General features: G+C 35.7%; 1 non-coding gene across 1 annotated transcript; it reads right to left on the reverse strand.

The window, feature by feature from the left end:
* Nucleotides 1-334: 334 nt before the first annotated feature.
* Trnaa-ggc (transfer RNA alanine (anticodon GGC)) lies at nucleotides 335-406 on the reverse strand. The gene has a single exon. It is a non-coding gene; the product is annotated as a tRNA-Ala (tRNA).
* Nucleotides 407-13,748: the final 13,342 nt, after the last annotated feature.

Raw genomic sequence — 13,748 nt, forward strand, 5'->3', positions numbered from 1 at the left:
TTGAAGGATCTCATCATGAATAGCCGTGTATAGAGTCCCTCTACCTCCAGCTAAATCGGCACATGTACAACGCTCTGCTTCTTACATGCATCCATTTGTCTACAATGCTGTATGCAAAAGCTGTGACCTAAAAGGCCACCTTGCACAAAGTTAAAAGGAAGTTAAGAAAATGTGACGTTTTCAATCAAAAGGTACCACATTGTCGCTTACCAAAAGGTACCACGTTGCATACCTTACACACACACATTTTGTATCATTGGGTAAAATGTTTATAATCTATAAATTGTATATACAGATGTCAATCACGATGAAAAAATCAACGATGATCAAACTCTGGTCAACGTGGGACTCGAACCCACATCCTTGGATTGCCGGTCCAATGCGTTACCAATTGCGCCAGCTGACCATCCGTCAATCGACGCGAATTTAATCATTGCAACTGTGACGACGTAACTAGCGACATCTGAATATTAAGGTTCACAACCTTGATTGTGGTACGTCCCACAATAAAAAAAGGAAAAATATATTAACATTTAAAATGTTTATGTTAAACTGGCATGCTGGGTCCCAAGATACAGGCTCAGCCTAGTTTGGGACACACAGGACAACATTTGTGTAACTTCTACCATAGCTAGTAACTTATACTAGAGCGGTACTGTCATAGTAAATTTTGTAACCCCAGTAAATTCACTGCCATCTGTCGACAGTCGACACACTTTAAAACTAAAATTGAAGATTTGTAAAAATACGATAAAATGTATTTAAATATAGATAAATGATTTTTTTTATTTGCATTAATTATTTTGATGATTTTGACCCATGTTCTTTCACTGATATGCGTTAAAATTGTTAAATAACAAACGAAACCGTCAACGCCATCTATACGACTGTAGGCCAAAACTAGTAGCGCCCTCTGAACGAGAATCAAATTTTCTTGATTTTCGAGGCACGTTTTTTCCTTAGACTGTATCCATCTATTACGGAGTTATATCTATCTTTGGTAATAGTAAATTTTGTAACCACAGTAAATTCACTGCCATCTACCGACACACTTTAAAACTAAAAATGAAGATTTATAAAAATACGATAAAATGTATTTAAATATCAACGCCCTCTATACGAGAGTAGGCCAAAGGTAGTGGCGCCATCTGATCGAGAATCAAATTTTCGTGATTTTCGAGGCACGTTTTTTCACTTTTTTCCTTAGACTATCTATTACGGAGTTATATGTATAGTGTAGAGTGTAGAGTTATAGTTTCATCCTGTATACAGACAAGTACGAACGAAATCATCAGTTAGATATCATTCTGATATCAGTGTACGTTCGAATTGGCCTGTACGCTTATACTGCCGATTTTACTATTTTCTATAAAGCTGTGAGGAACCTGTTGCGGTGACAGGAAGGGATCGAGGGATGGACGCGAAAATGGGTATTGACGTCTCAATTTTCGAACGGTCGGGCGATTTTTGATATTAACATATTATTAATATCGCTCGCTTTTATAAATGCACTGCGAATCGTGTCAAGGTCAAATCATAACAATATCAAAAATTTAACAATTTGTAAAATAAAGCTTGTTTAGTAAAAAGTAGGTAGAAATATTGGAAATTAAACAATATAAACTAATAGAGATGTCACTAAAAAAGGGACCAAGCCCTACGGTGGCGGAGGCCTGATCACTGGAGTGCTTGGGCACTTTTTAGGGTTCCGTACCCAAAGGGTAAAAACGGGACCCTATTACTAAGACTCCGCTGTCCGTCTGTCCGTCTGTCACCAGGCTGTATCTCATGAACTGTGATAGCTAGACAGTTGAAATTTTCACAGATGATGTATTTCTGTTGCCGCTATTACAACAAATACTAAAAAGTACGGAACCCACGGTGCGCGAGTCCGACTCGCAGTTGGCCGGTTTTTTTAATACTATATGACATCTATTTCAGTTGATTATTTTATATATAGTCGTGTGACTACTTAAAAAAACCGGCCAAGTGCGAGTCGGACTCGCGCACCGAGGGTTCCGTACTTTTTAGTATTTGTTGTTATAGTTGCAACAGAAATACATCATCTGTGAAAATTTCAACTGTCTAGCTATCACGGTTCATGAGATACAGCCTGGTGACAGATAGACGGACAGCGGAGTCTTAGTAATAGGGACCCTAAAAACACTAAATCAAAATGTTTAATAAAATAATTTTATTTGTTCTCCTAAGTTATATAAAAATACTAGCTTATGCCCGTGACTTCGTCTGCGTGGACTTAGTAACAGCAGCTAAAGTAAGTATGTAGTAGTAGTAGTGGTAGAGCCATTTATTTCAATAAATATTACACTAGTTTACAAAACATGCAGTGGTTTTTGTAAATAGATTTAGTATTAATAATATATTCATAATTTATGCAGTTTAAATTTATACAATTATAAAGATAAGTACTAAATTTCGGTTTAAAATTATTGTTCCATGAATTTTTATAATTTAATTCTATAGAAGTAAGTATAGCGCCTGGAAAAATTCTCATAGCAATTATTCAATTTGAGCGTATTATGCACACAAATTAGCAGGCACTTCATTAATTATCTCAATTCCACCCCGCTTTTTACTTTCTTAAGGGATGATTTTCGGGATGAAAACTATCCTATGTCCTTCTCAGGGACTCAACTCACTCAAGCTATCTGTATGCCAAATTTCATCTAAATCGATTCAGCGGTTTAAGCGTGAAGAGGGAACACATAGACAGAAAGACAGACAGACAGACTTTCGCATTTATAATATTAGTATGAATGATAAAATATACCTTCACATTTTCAGCTTAGCTATCTTGCCGCAGCTTATACCTGTCCGTTAAGTCGAGATTAAGGCATGTCCAGGTTCCGTGACAATTAGTCAGTCAGGTTTACCGGTAATCCGGGGTCTCCTCGTGACCTGCCTACGGTAAGAATGGTGGATAGTGTTGGGCCGAACGAGTCTTTTGAGTCTAAGGAATTGTCTGACAATTTAAAAGTGCTTGTTGCTAGGCCTATTTGAATAAAGAATATTTTGACTCTTGACTCTTAGACGGTTCGAGAACTCGCATGCGAGTTTCATTACATTGCGGTATTTACTGAATCGGCTGAATTTAGGGAATGCTCCCGGTACTGAGTTTGTATGGCGAGAATCGGGAATTCCGTGTTGTATTTGCATAGAAAACCAGTACCGGGAGCACTCCCTAGCTGAATTGGATGTACTTATAATCTCAATAGTCCACAGTGTTACATACATACATATAGTCATGCCTATTTCCCGGAGGGGTAGGCTGAGACCACGGGTTTTCACTTGCTAGGATCCTGACATACCTCTTTCGCTTCCTTCACTTTCATAACATTCGTCATACACGCTTGTCGGTTTACTCTTGACCTGGCCTTTCTTTAGGATTTCCCCGATTTGATCAGAGAAAGTCCGCCGAGGTCCACCCCTTCCAATCCCGCTACTACTTCTCCCTTATACACTCTCTTTGTCAGCCTTCTTTGACTCATTCTGTCCACACAGTGTTACCTAACTGAAATCGCATGCGAGTTCGTGCGCCTTATAAATAAGTCTTAAATTTGAAGAACTTCATTTTACGAGACTTCGCAAAAATTTTTTTTTTACGAAGGATTGCGTCTTATTAATCTTTTCTCAAATTAAAACAAAAGCTACTACCTAACTACTAAGTATTTTAAAATAATTACAAAGAACTTTCTATATCATCACCTTCATGCACCCGTTAAAAGTACTGTACACTTTTCAAGAGAGAGGAGTCTTCGAGTCCTTTATTGAGTCTTTTTAACGTCCTTTATTGACTTTTTAGCGCAACTCAAAAGGACCCAAGGCCCAGGCTACAACCTAACCTAACCCATGAATTTTACACGAAGACAATGCATTTAATTTTTTTCATGAGAATGACCTAAAAAGGACTCTACAAAAGACTTGGGTCTGTAACTAATAGAAAAAAAAAGTAGCTAAAAACAAGTTACAGTATGTACTCTACGCGCTGAGTTTACAATTATCCTAGGCGTATATACTTAATTAACTATAAAAAGTGACAAATTTCGGCATTAACAACTAATCAACGAAAATAACCCGAGATTTGACTTAATTATATGAGTGAAAAACACAGTCAAATCTTAGCAGAGGAGTCAGTTAGGGGACTCAAAGGACTCGGAGTCTTGACCAACACTAGCAAGACTCTTCCGTATCTACACACTACAGCTACCTTACCTCACATAAAAAGCGGAAGTGACATTCTAAAATCATTTGATTGTGTACTGTATTTCCATGTAATAAAGCCCAAATTCAATGCTTTACCAATGTTACTTGGTATGCGTGGGGCAGATGATCCACAACTTAATTAAAGAAATAATTCTGGATACAAAAACGTGTTTAAAATGTAAAGTTTTAAACAAAGGAAGGATTTGTTTACAGGTAGCGGAACTTAATCTTATTTGCATTCTGTGTTTAACGTGGGAAGGATCTCTTATTTAGGCGGTTTTGGCCGGCGCCTTTTAAAAGAATGTAGGAGCAAGAAAACCACCAATTATATACTTGGAAAAGCGCATTGTGTTTGACATACTAAATGGAAGACTTGGCAGTAAGAATGCATAGATAATTATCCCTATAAACTCCTTGCTTGACGCAACACTTGGCATGACAACATAGCGTGGCCCGACTCATGACGCACCGCAACTGCTCAAAACCTATTGGAGACCAATATTTATTTTGGAATAGCCCTTGAAGTATTAACCCTTAAATGCATATTGTTGCCAAATGTATACAAAGCAAAAATGATGCATAATTAATTATAATACGCTTAATGAATTAATTAAATTATTAATTATATTACATTAATTAATTTAATCATGCATTTAAGGGGGTAATCTAAGCAATATTTTTATTTATAAAAATACATTCGTTTTAAGACAAAATGTAGGAAAATTTGAAAAAATCCTGAATTTGATGATTTTTAGTATGTGATTATGGACGTTTTTTTCGGGGTTTGTAATTATTTTATATTTAAAAACTTTATCATAGGTGTATTACAAATAATGTACCTTTCTGATGTGAGTAAGATTTTTCATATATCTCTTGCTGAAAATTATATATTTACATAAATATGATTTAGCCTGCCGGCTGCTTTAGGCCGGGGTTCAGGCAGACCAAAAAGGAGATGGCGGGACGACTTGGACGCATTCTACCCCAAATGGTGGGAAAATGCCGATGACAGGGTCGAGTGGAGAAAACGAGGGGAGGCCTTTGCCCAGCAGTACACCAAAGTAGGCTAATAAAAAAAAAAATGATTTAGCCCGTGCAACTTCTAACACTGATTTTTCAGTGAAAATCGATGTTATATTTTTTTACAATTTTTCCTATTGTAATGTACTGTATTTACCTCAGTATATCATACGATGTAATGTATTTCCAACGATTCGGCAACACGAACATCACGCGGTACGTCCGGCTCTGCTCACGGCATAATATCGACTGGCCCTAACTGTCAGTGACGTCACCATGACGTAAGCGCTCGAAGCGTCAATACACTACATCCCTTCCTTTGTTTATTTTTCGAGAACTAAGTTAATCATAACAATACATAATTACATACCCAACGTTCTATGAATGCGCTGGTACCATTGCCTTGGGTGGACTTCTCCAAGACTCCGAGATCTATGACTTACCCCACTTGGGACTTTTGTAATCTTCAATTTCTCTACTGTATTGTCGATAGCTCCTATAAGTCTGATACCTGAATCCCTTTTCCTTTCCCCCTTTTTCCGTAAAGTCTAAGTGCTTATACTTAATCCCCTTGTTTTTATAATCGTCAAAACCGTTCCTAAAATGTTCGTGATATGGATAGTGGACTACATCATCGGGCAATGCCTAACAAAACAATTCGTAGCCAACTCAGTCTGTGATAATTAACTTATTTAGGTACTGAGTTTATTATCTGTATTAATTTTGAAATGATTTCATGAAGCTCCAACTGCTCCAAGTTAGTAGTTTCCCTCTAGAAACCTCTCATCTAAGTCACTGCATGAGCTAATGAGCTTATCATTTGGGAGTGGTCTGTGTGGAAATACTATGATGCAAGGCCTTTAATTTTTCTTCGCCTAGTTGTCCAAAACAGTTCTACCAAATAAAACTGTGGCCCCAATTCTTTATATTTGATTAGCTAGACAATAAGAGCTGAACAATCATTACAGTATTAATGACATTCTTCAATTTTGGTGACAATGACGGTTCATTTTTTTTTCTATAACCCATGACGATTGAATGCTGACATGATGATCATGTTTTGGTTTATCTCTGGTCCGTTTGTTATTTATTTACATTTCCTATTGTTAAATTTAATTTTTCTACACCTTGTGTAGCTTTCTACGACCCGAAAGTGATTTAACGAATCCTATTTGAGAACTCGATAATGGCTCACTATCTTATCTCATTCTTTTGCTTATTTTCAACTTTCAATACTGTACAAGTGTACTTACAGGTTACAATGCCACTTAAGCTATAAGCTACACTGCCAACCTAAACCAAATTGTTCTTATATACAATGCATTATTATTAATAAAATATACAGAACCCCAACCAACTTTGATTTGACAAGGTAGGGTTGTGGACTAAACAGTATAATTACAAAATTCAAAAGTTCATTTTTTCAAGTGGGCCTCAAGACTTGGAAGTTTTTTTATAAGAAAGGCAAGCAGGCAAGGTCACTCTTATACTTCTGTGTGAGTAAAAGAGGCCTTACAGGACTCCATTTACGCTAGCCACTTCTAGTTTTTATTCTCCTTTTTCTAACTGCATGTTTGAACTTCTGACACAATTAACAGTCTTACAGAAGCGAATGACACATCATCCGAATAAAATATCTAATTATGCTTACACTAATAATATGAGATATTATAACCACATTACAAGATACACAGTACCCACAGTGCAGTGTAATTACCTTGCTACTTTCGTCTTTATAGTGAATACAGAACGGAGCTACGGAGCTGTATCTTTTCTTTCAGTGCTACGGATTAGCTATTTAAATTCCAAATTCCTTGTCTCTCAGAAAATCAAGAACCCATATGTGATTGTTTGTAGCACATCTTTTTTTTTTATACATACAATTAATAATTAATTGGCAACCATCAGTATCACTTACATCAATCTCACACTGATTCTGGTGAAATTCATGTTTACCTTTTTTATTTTGAAACGTGATTGTTTAGTTACATACGCTTTGTGCACGTACATTTTCTGTTTACTTTATTATGTGCAACATTTATACAAATTCACGAAGATAAGCTTCCTATGCAATTTGTGCTGAGTCAGTGATACAGCATGTTATACATTAAATATTGAACCAACATTAGTTTTATTTTTATTATCACTTTCAGAAGGTCAATGATAATTGCTAGCTTGTGCAATTTTCTGTGTATGTTCAAATAACATGTATACCTACATTTTAGACCAATAAAAACTTATTTTATAATATTTATTTATTGTAATCTTATATTTTATACACAAGATGCTTTATAAATCGGTTTTCAAATGTATGTGTCCCGTCCATTAACTACGAGTTATATACATAGTATCTATAGACCTGCAAATGTGTTTATGTATATATATATATATATATATCTACAATACAACGCAACGTCCATCAATCGAGAGCAAATTCGTTAGATACTTGTGGTAATGTGAAACCAGGCAGTTGCTTATTCATTACCCATATTACATACCTATATATGATAATGACTGCACTGTTCGCTATGTTCTTTGTACATACATATAAATATATTGTACATGGTATCGTGTGGTATCGTTCACCACTAAAATGGACTTCATGTTTTCTCTAGAATTCTTTATTTTCCCGCATGTAGTCTAGTATGCGCGTGCAGACGGTTAAAACTACGAACTACATACATACATAAGCTAGCTGCATAGCTTAATTATTTAGTTTTTATTTTATATATTAGTTGGATTTATTTTTATGGCTATCTACTTAAATTTAAACATATATTCACATTTTCAACCTTTGACATACCAACTCGTAGGGTAGCTAACAATATGCCTATGGAACATATCGGACGTAGGTTTACTAATAAAATATTCAATGTTTATTATTTCATAATTTCTTTTTTTTTGTATAGTAGCCGTGTGACATGTGACGTTTGGTCTGAAGTCACAATGTTATTTTAATATCACTGGTACTTATTTACAAGTATCCATTTATGTACCGTAGTTGTGTAATGAAACGTTCACAATTTAGTTTTTTGCTATACACTGTATTCAAAAGTTGACCGAAGCGTTAGCGAAGGTCTCCGTTTTAACTTGAGCCAAATGCTTTCGTTTCTCCTCTACAGGTCACAATTTCCGACCGATTATCATGAAATTTTGTGACCAGATTAAATATATTTTTCCGATCCAGGTTTTGGTAATTTTTCAAACTGCGTAGATTGGCATTAAATAACTAGTGCCAATAGCGTCCATGGCGCTTAAGACCCTTGTGAGTTCACTATGATAATGACAATGACTCAACGAACCAAGTGTTTCACAACATAGCCACTAGTAACTAATTATAGTGATTATTATGAATTTGCTAAATAATCACGACTTCAAGCAGACACCTTCATCCCTTCCTTTTCAAATGAATGCAGTGTCCATGTAAAGTTCTGCGAATTTCGTTTAAATCTTCGAAGCTTATTAGCTATGTAATATAAACGTAACGAATGACCAGTAAGTGTTTTCCTGCAACCGTTTTTTTTATATAATTATTGGATGTCGCTGACTAGCAGCCAAGTTAAAGTATTTGCAATTGATATCCACTAGATTATGGAATAAGCTTACTTAACTCATTGTTTAATTAATTTATATCTTTATATCGGCAATACTCCTTTTTTTATTACATTTTACTGTATAAGGTAGCTGTTTGATTAGCTAACCTCATTTAACACTTTAAACTCTCGCGTTTTGTACACATAATTAATGTCTATACCGGGTCTAACGCGATTAAATTTCATTATTTTACCTTTTTTCCGACGTTTCAACTAGGTTGCACTAGCTGTGGTCACGGAAGACTGACGTCCCAGCAAATGTCAATTGAGATTTGAGATATTGGTAAACAACACTAAACTACCCGACATTAGTTTATATAAATGTTCGGGGTAGACAAATAAATTTTACCTCACCTCATTTATTTAAAAATTTAATCAAAAGTATACTGACTAGATTGTAGACTATCCAGTTTTTTTTAAATCAGTATAACTGGATGGATGGTCATGCCAGTACCTCAAAATCAAATCTATAAATAAGCCAGATACATTTTACTTTATTTGCGTTCGCTGATAATTTATTATATCTGCACAGTTCACTTATATATATATATATATAATTTCGTTTGGATTATAACTTTACCCCGCTCTTGAGGTCTTCAAGCGATTTCTTGCGTCATATTAGAAACGCTTTATTGGAGGACCTATTACAGAGTATACCCATTTATTTTAATACAACGTGTGACCTTGCTGTCAATTGTATGACGATATAATACAACATCAATGTATTAAACAATAGGCCGTACTAAGTACGATGCCGATTTAATGAACCTGTCGATTGACACCAATTTTGCTATACACAGCATGACTATTTAGTCCTGGCTTTAAAACCTGGTGTTTCAGTCTATATTTATATTATTTAATGAGCAGACAAAAGATATGCCTATTTGCATTGACCGATTTAGTAATCAGATTTTAATATACACGTGACAATTTAATGTCTAGGATCGGGAACCTGCTAGGGTACTTAGCACCTATGTCAATTTAATGAACAAATCAATTCATCTGTATTAACCGATTTTGTAATCAGATTTGTTATTTCCGTGACAATTTAATGCACAGGTACGTGAACCTGCTATCTCAATTTAATGGTCAGATCAGTTTATCTGTTCTAACTGATTTTGTTGTCAGATTTGTTATTTACGTGACAATATAATGTCCAGATACGGTAACCCGTATCTTAATTTAATGGCCAGATTAATCTATCTGTCTTAACTGATTTTGTTATCAGATTTGTTGTTCACGTGACAATTTAATGTCAGGTCTGGTAACCCGCTATGTTAATTTCATGACCAGATCAAATTATCTGTCGTGACTGATGTTGTAATCAGATTGGTTATTTAATGTCCAGGTTCGGTAACCCGCCATGTCAATTTCATGACCAGATCAAATTATCTGTCGTGACTGATTTTGTAATCAGATTGGTAATTTAACGTCCAGGTTCGGTAACCCGCCATGTGAATTTCATGACCAGATCAAATTATCTGTCGTAACTGATTTTGTAATCAGATTGGTTATTAACGTGACAATTTAATGTCCAGGTTCGGTAACCCGCCATGTCAATTTCATGACCAGATCAAATTATCTGTCGTAACTGATTTTATCGTAACTGTTATTTGCGTGACAATTTAATGTCCAGATTCGGCAATCTGCTAGCTGCAGCTGTTTTATGTCTATCTAATTACCAGATAAATTTATCTGCTATGATTTCATAAATCATGACAATTTAATGTCCAGATTCGGTAATCTGCTAGCTACAGCTGTTACATGTCAATCGAATAGCAGCGTTTTACCTTACAATAAAACGCTTAGAAGCTTAATGACCAGATAAATCTATCTGCTATGTTTTCATAAATCGGTTTCATTATGCCATCCATAATGTTACGTGTGACAATTTAATGTCCAGATTCTGTAATCTGCTGTTTCAAAATAATCAAGTCACTTGGGCTCCTGATTGGGAATCACCTTACATATTCACATTACTCGTAGCAAAGTAGATATTTTCTTCCTCTCACTACAATAATATTTAAATAAACCAACTATGTATTACATTTGCATCACACAATTGCATTCTGATGGAACTAAGTTGCAATAATAAAGCTCCAGTGTGAACATGTCAACCATGAATGTAGTGTCATTGTACTTACCTACCTACGTTTAAAAGTGGAAGTCAACATTCAATTATTTGCAGTGTTGATGCCTGGCAGGCTATAAGCTTTAAACAGTGCTATTTAACACTGGCTGCCTCCGAGATGTTTTTTTTATTTGTAGGTAGATCTAATTGTTGTTAGTCGACATCCAACTTTAAAGCCTACAATTATAATTGTAACGTTCAACGCTTCAAAGATCATATTGCTAGATGGCGTTACCGAATGGAAATATTGTTTTCTTTGTTTTTTAGAAGTGAGTGTGAAAGGTGTACCACCAGTGCGTACTCTCACTTATCACTTGTTTGAAACAGTGGATTCGATTTTAAACCAATTTTTTGCACACTGACAAAACTTGATAATTAATCGAGATCGACTGACGTGTCTTCCCTTTCCTCTTTTCTTGTTTTCCTCGTCGCCACATGTAATGTACTGTATTTACCTCAGTATATCATACGATGTAATGTATTTCCAACGATTCGGCAACACGAACATCACGCGGTACGTCCGGCTCTGCTCACGGCATAATATCGACTGGCCCTAACTGTCAGTGACGTCACCATGACGTAAGCGCTCGAAGCGTCAATACACTACACCTATAATCAGCAAACAATTAAGTGACACATATAATAATATCGGGCAAAAGGAAAAAACATGCATAAACATGTATATTTAAGAAAATATTAGCTCAACAAAACTGCTTAATGATCTCATTAATTTTAATAACAAACAGAAGACGGCTAAAATGATCTTAAGTATGTACACACAGTTACGTCTCAATTATATTATTCAGAAGGAAATAAAATGTTAAATCCCTCGTCGTTTGTGCCAAGCTCACTCGAGTTGAAGAGATCTGAGAATGGCGTAGGCATGTCACGCATGAAAGTGACGAACTCAGAAAGTGAGGTCCTAAGAAAGTGGCGTTCTCAGAAAGTGACGTACTCAGAATGTGGCGAACTGAGAAAATGACAAACAGAATGTGACGTCCTCAGAACGTGACCTAACTCTAAAGTGACCTACTCCGACTAACCCGATTAGACTCTGCCTTTATAAATATAGGTAAAGCCTGACCAGGAATATATATGATCACGCGCCATGTTGCGGAATTTCACTGGAACTAATTTTTTCATACTATACTGAACTGTCACCCTATATATGAGAATAACAGCGCCCTCTTGACAATGATCATATATTTCTGGTCAGGCTTTAATATAGTTTCCGTGCGATTTTTTTAAAGCATAAAAACTGCAATCTCAGTAAAAAAAAAGTGCGTTACCCCGCGCGGATCATGTGCGTTGCTAGTTCCCAGGTAGCATTTATACGTCATTGTGATGTCCGTTACGTCATTATGACGTCGCTGACGTCACTTTTCTACCTGAGTTATTATGCCGAAAATAGATAAACATATAAAACATTATCCAGTCCTTACGACCTCGAACGCTACACAGCATTCGAACCATTGTTATGTGAAAACAAAATGATTTCGATAGCATCCGTAGAATCGATTCACTTAAATAACAAAAGCTTTTCAATTTCCGTAGGTACTTATTTATTTTATTCCTTATTGGAATGCCGAGTCTCGTATAAAAAAGTTTATCAAGAGCCCTCGTGTTGTGAATAGGTACATTATATTGTGTTATTCTCAATGTACAGTCAGCATTAATGGACCTGGGCTAAGAATATTCATTAATTCATTCAATGGTAGCGTTTAAACGCGCCAGAAGCATCTGCCTCAGTTTTATTTTGATGTTATTATAATTTTTAAAGTTTTTCTTTTCTCGAAAGTAGGTATAATAGTATCCCCCCAGGGGTATCTTTGTTTGACATAATTATTTAAAGTCATAATGTAATGATTGTCATATTATCATTAGTCATAATTCTGAAACCGTTAACTTTTCAGAATTTTCCTCAGGTTATCCTATAGATAGGTTAGGTTAGATGACGCGTTTCTGAGAAAAACCAAATTATGACTAACGAAAATGTGGACAAACAATACATTATGACTTACAACTATATGGGAAACAATAGAGACCCACTTCCCAGTACTTTATTTAATAGTAATTGTATGGATGGCTGCTTGCTTTTATAAAACTTGTATGTTTATTTGTGCATGTTGTGGAAAATGCCCAGCAAAACTAACTAAGATAAAACCATTGATATATTTAATATGTCTGTGTCTCATGGAAGTTTTGTTATTAAGACCATTGATATTTAGATTTAATTCGTGTGAGTCTATATTTAAATCTCTACACGAACCCCAAAACAAAAAACTTTTAAATCCACGGATAAGGTTGTCTCTGTCTAAATCTAGCTCTCACAATCCTAAAATTGTATGCAGAACAGTCGCAATACTTATAGAATCAACATTTGGGGCATTTTCTATGAAAAGGGACCTTATTGTCGATGGCGCTTACGCCGCACAGCGCCGCGCGGCATTGTATTTATATCGGAGCATCGTTAATAATGGCGGAAGCGCCATCGACAATAAGGTCCCTTTTTACAGAAAACACCACATTTAAGGAAACTTAATTAAACTAACAAAGTTCTAATCCCTTACCAGGGCGGCAACTGGCAATCGAAATCCGAAATGTCCATCTCTATTTTACATTACTCGAGTGACTAAGACAGAGATAATTTTCTATTTTTTATTGGCGATACTCGACTCATGATACGCGAGACTCGGAGCATTTCGGGCTGTATTTGCTTGAAGACAATGTTTTGTACTGGTAATATAAAGCCTTGGTAATCTAGCGGTAATTAAGACGTA

Source organism: Cydia strobilella, chromosome 12 (assembly GCF_947568885.1).
Source record: "Cydia strobilella chromosome 12, ilCydStro3.1, whole genome shotgun sequence".
NCBI classification, from domain to species: domain Eukaryota; kingdom Metazoa; phylum Arthropoda; class Insecta; order Lepidoptera; family Tortricidae; genus Cydia; species Cydia strobilella.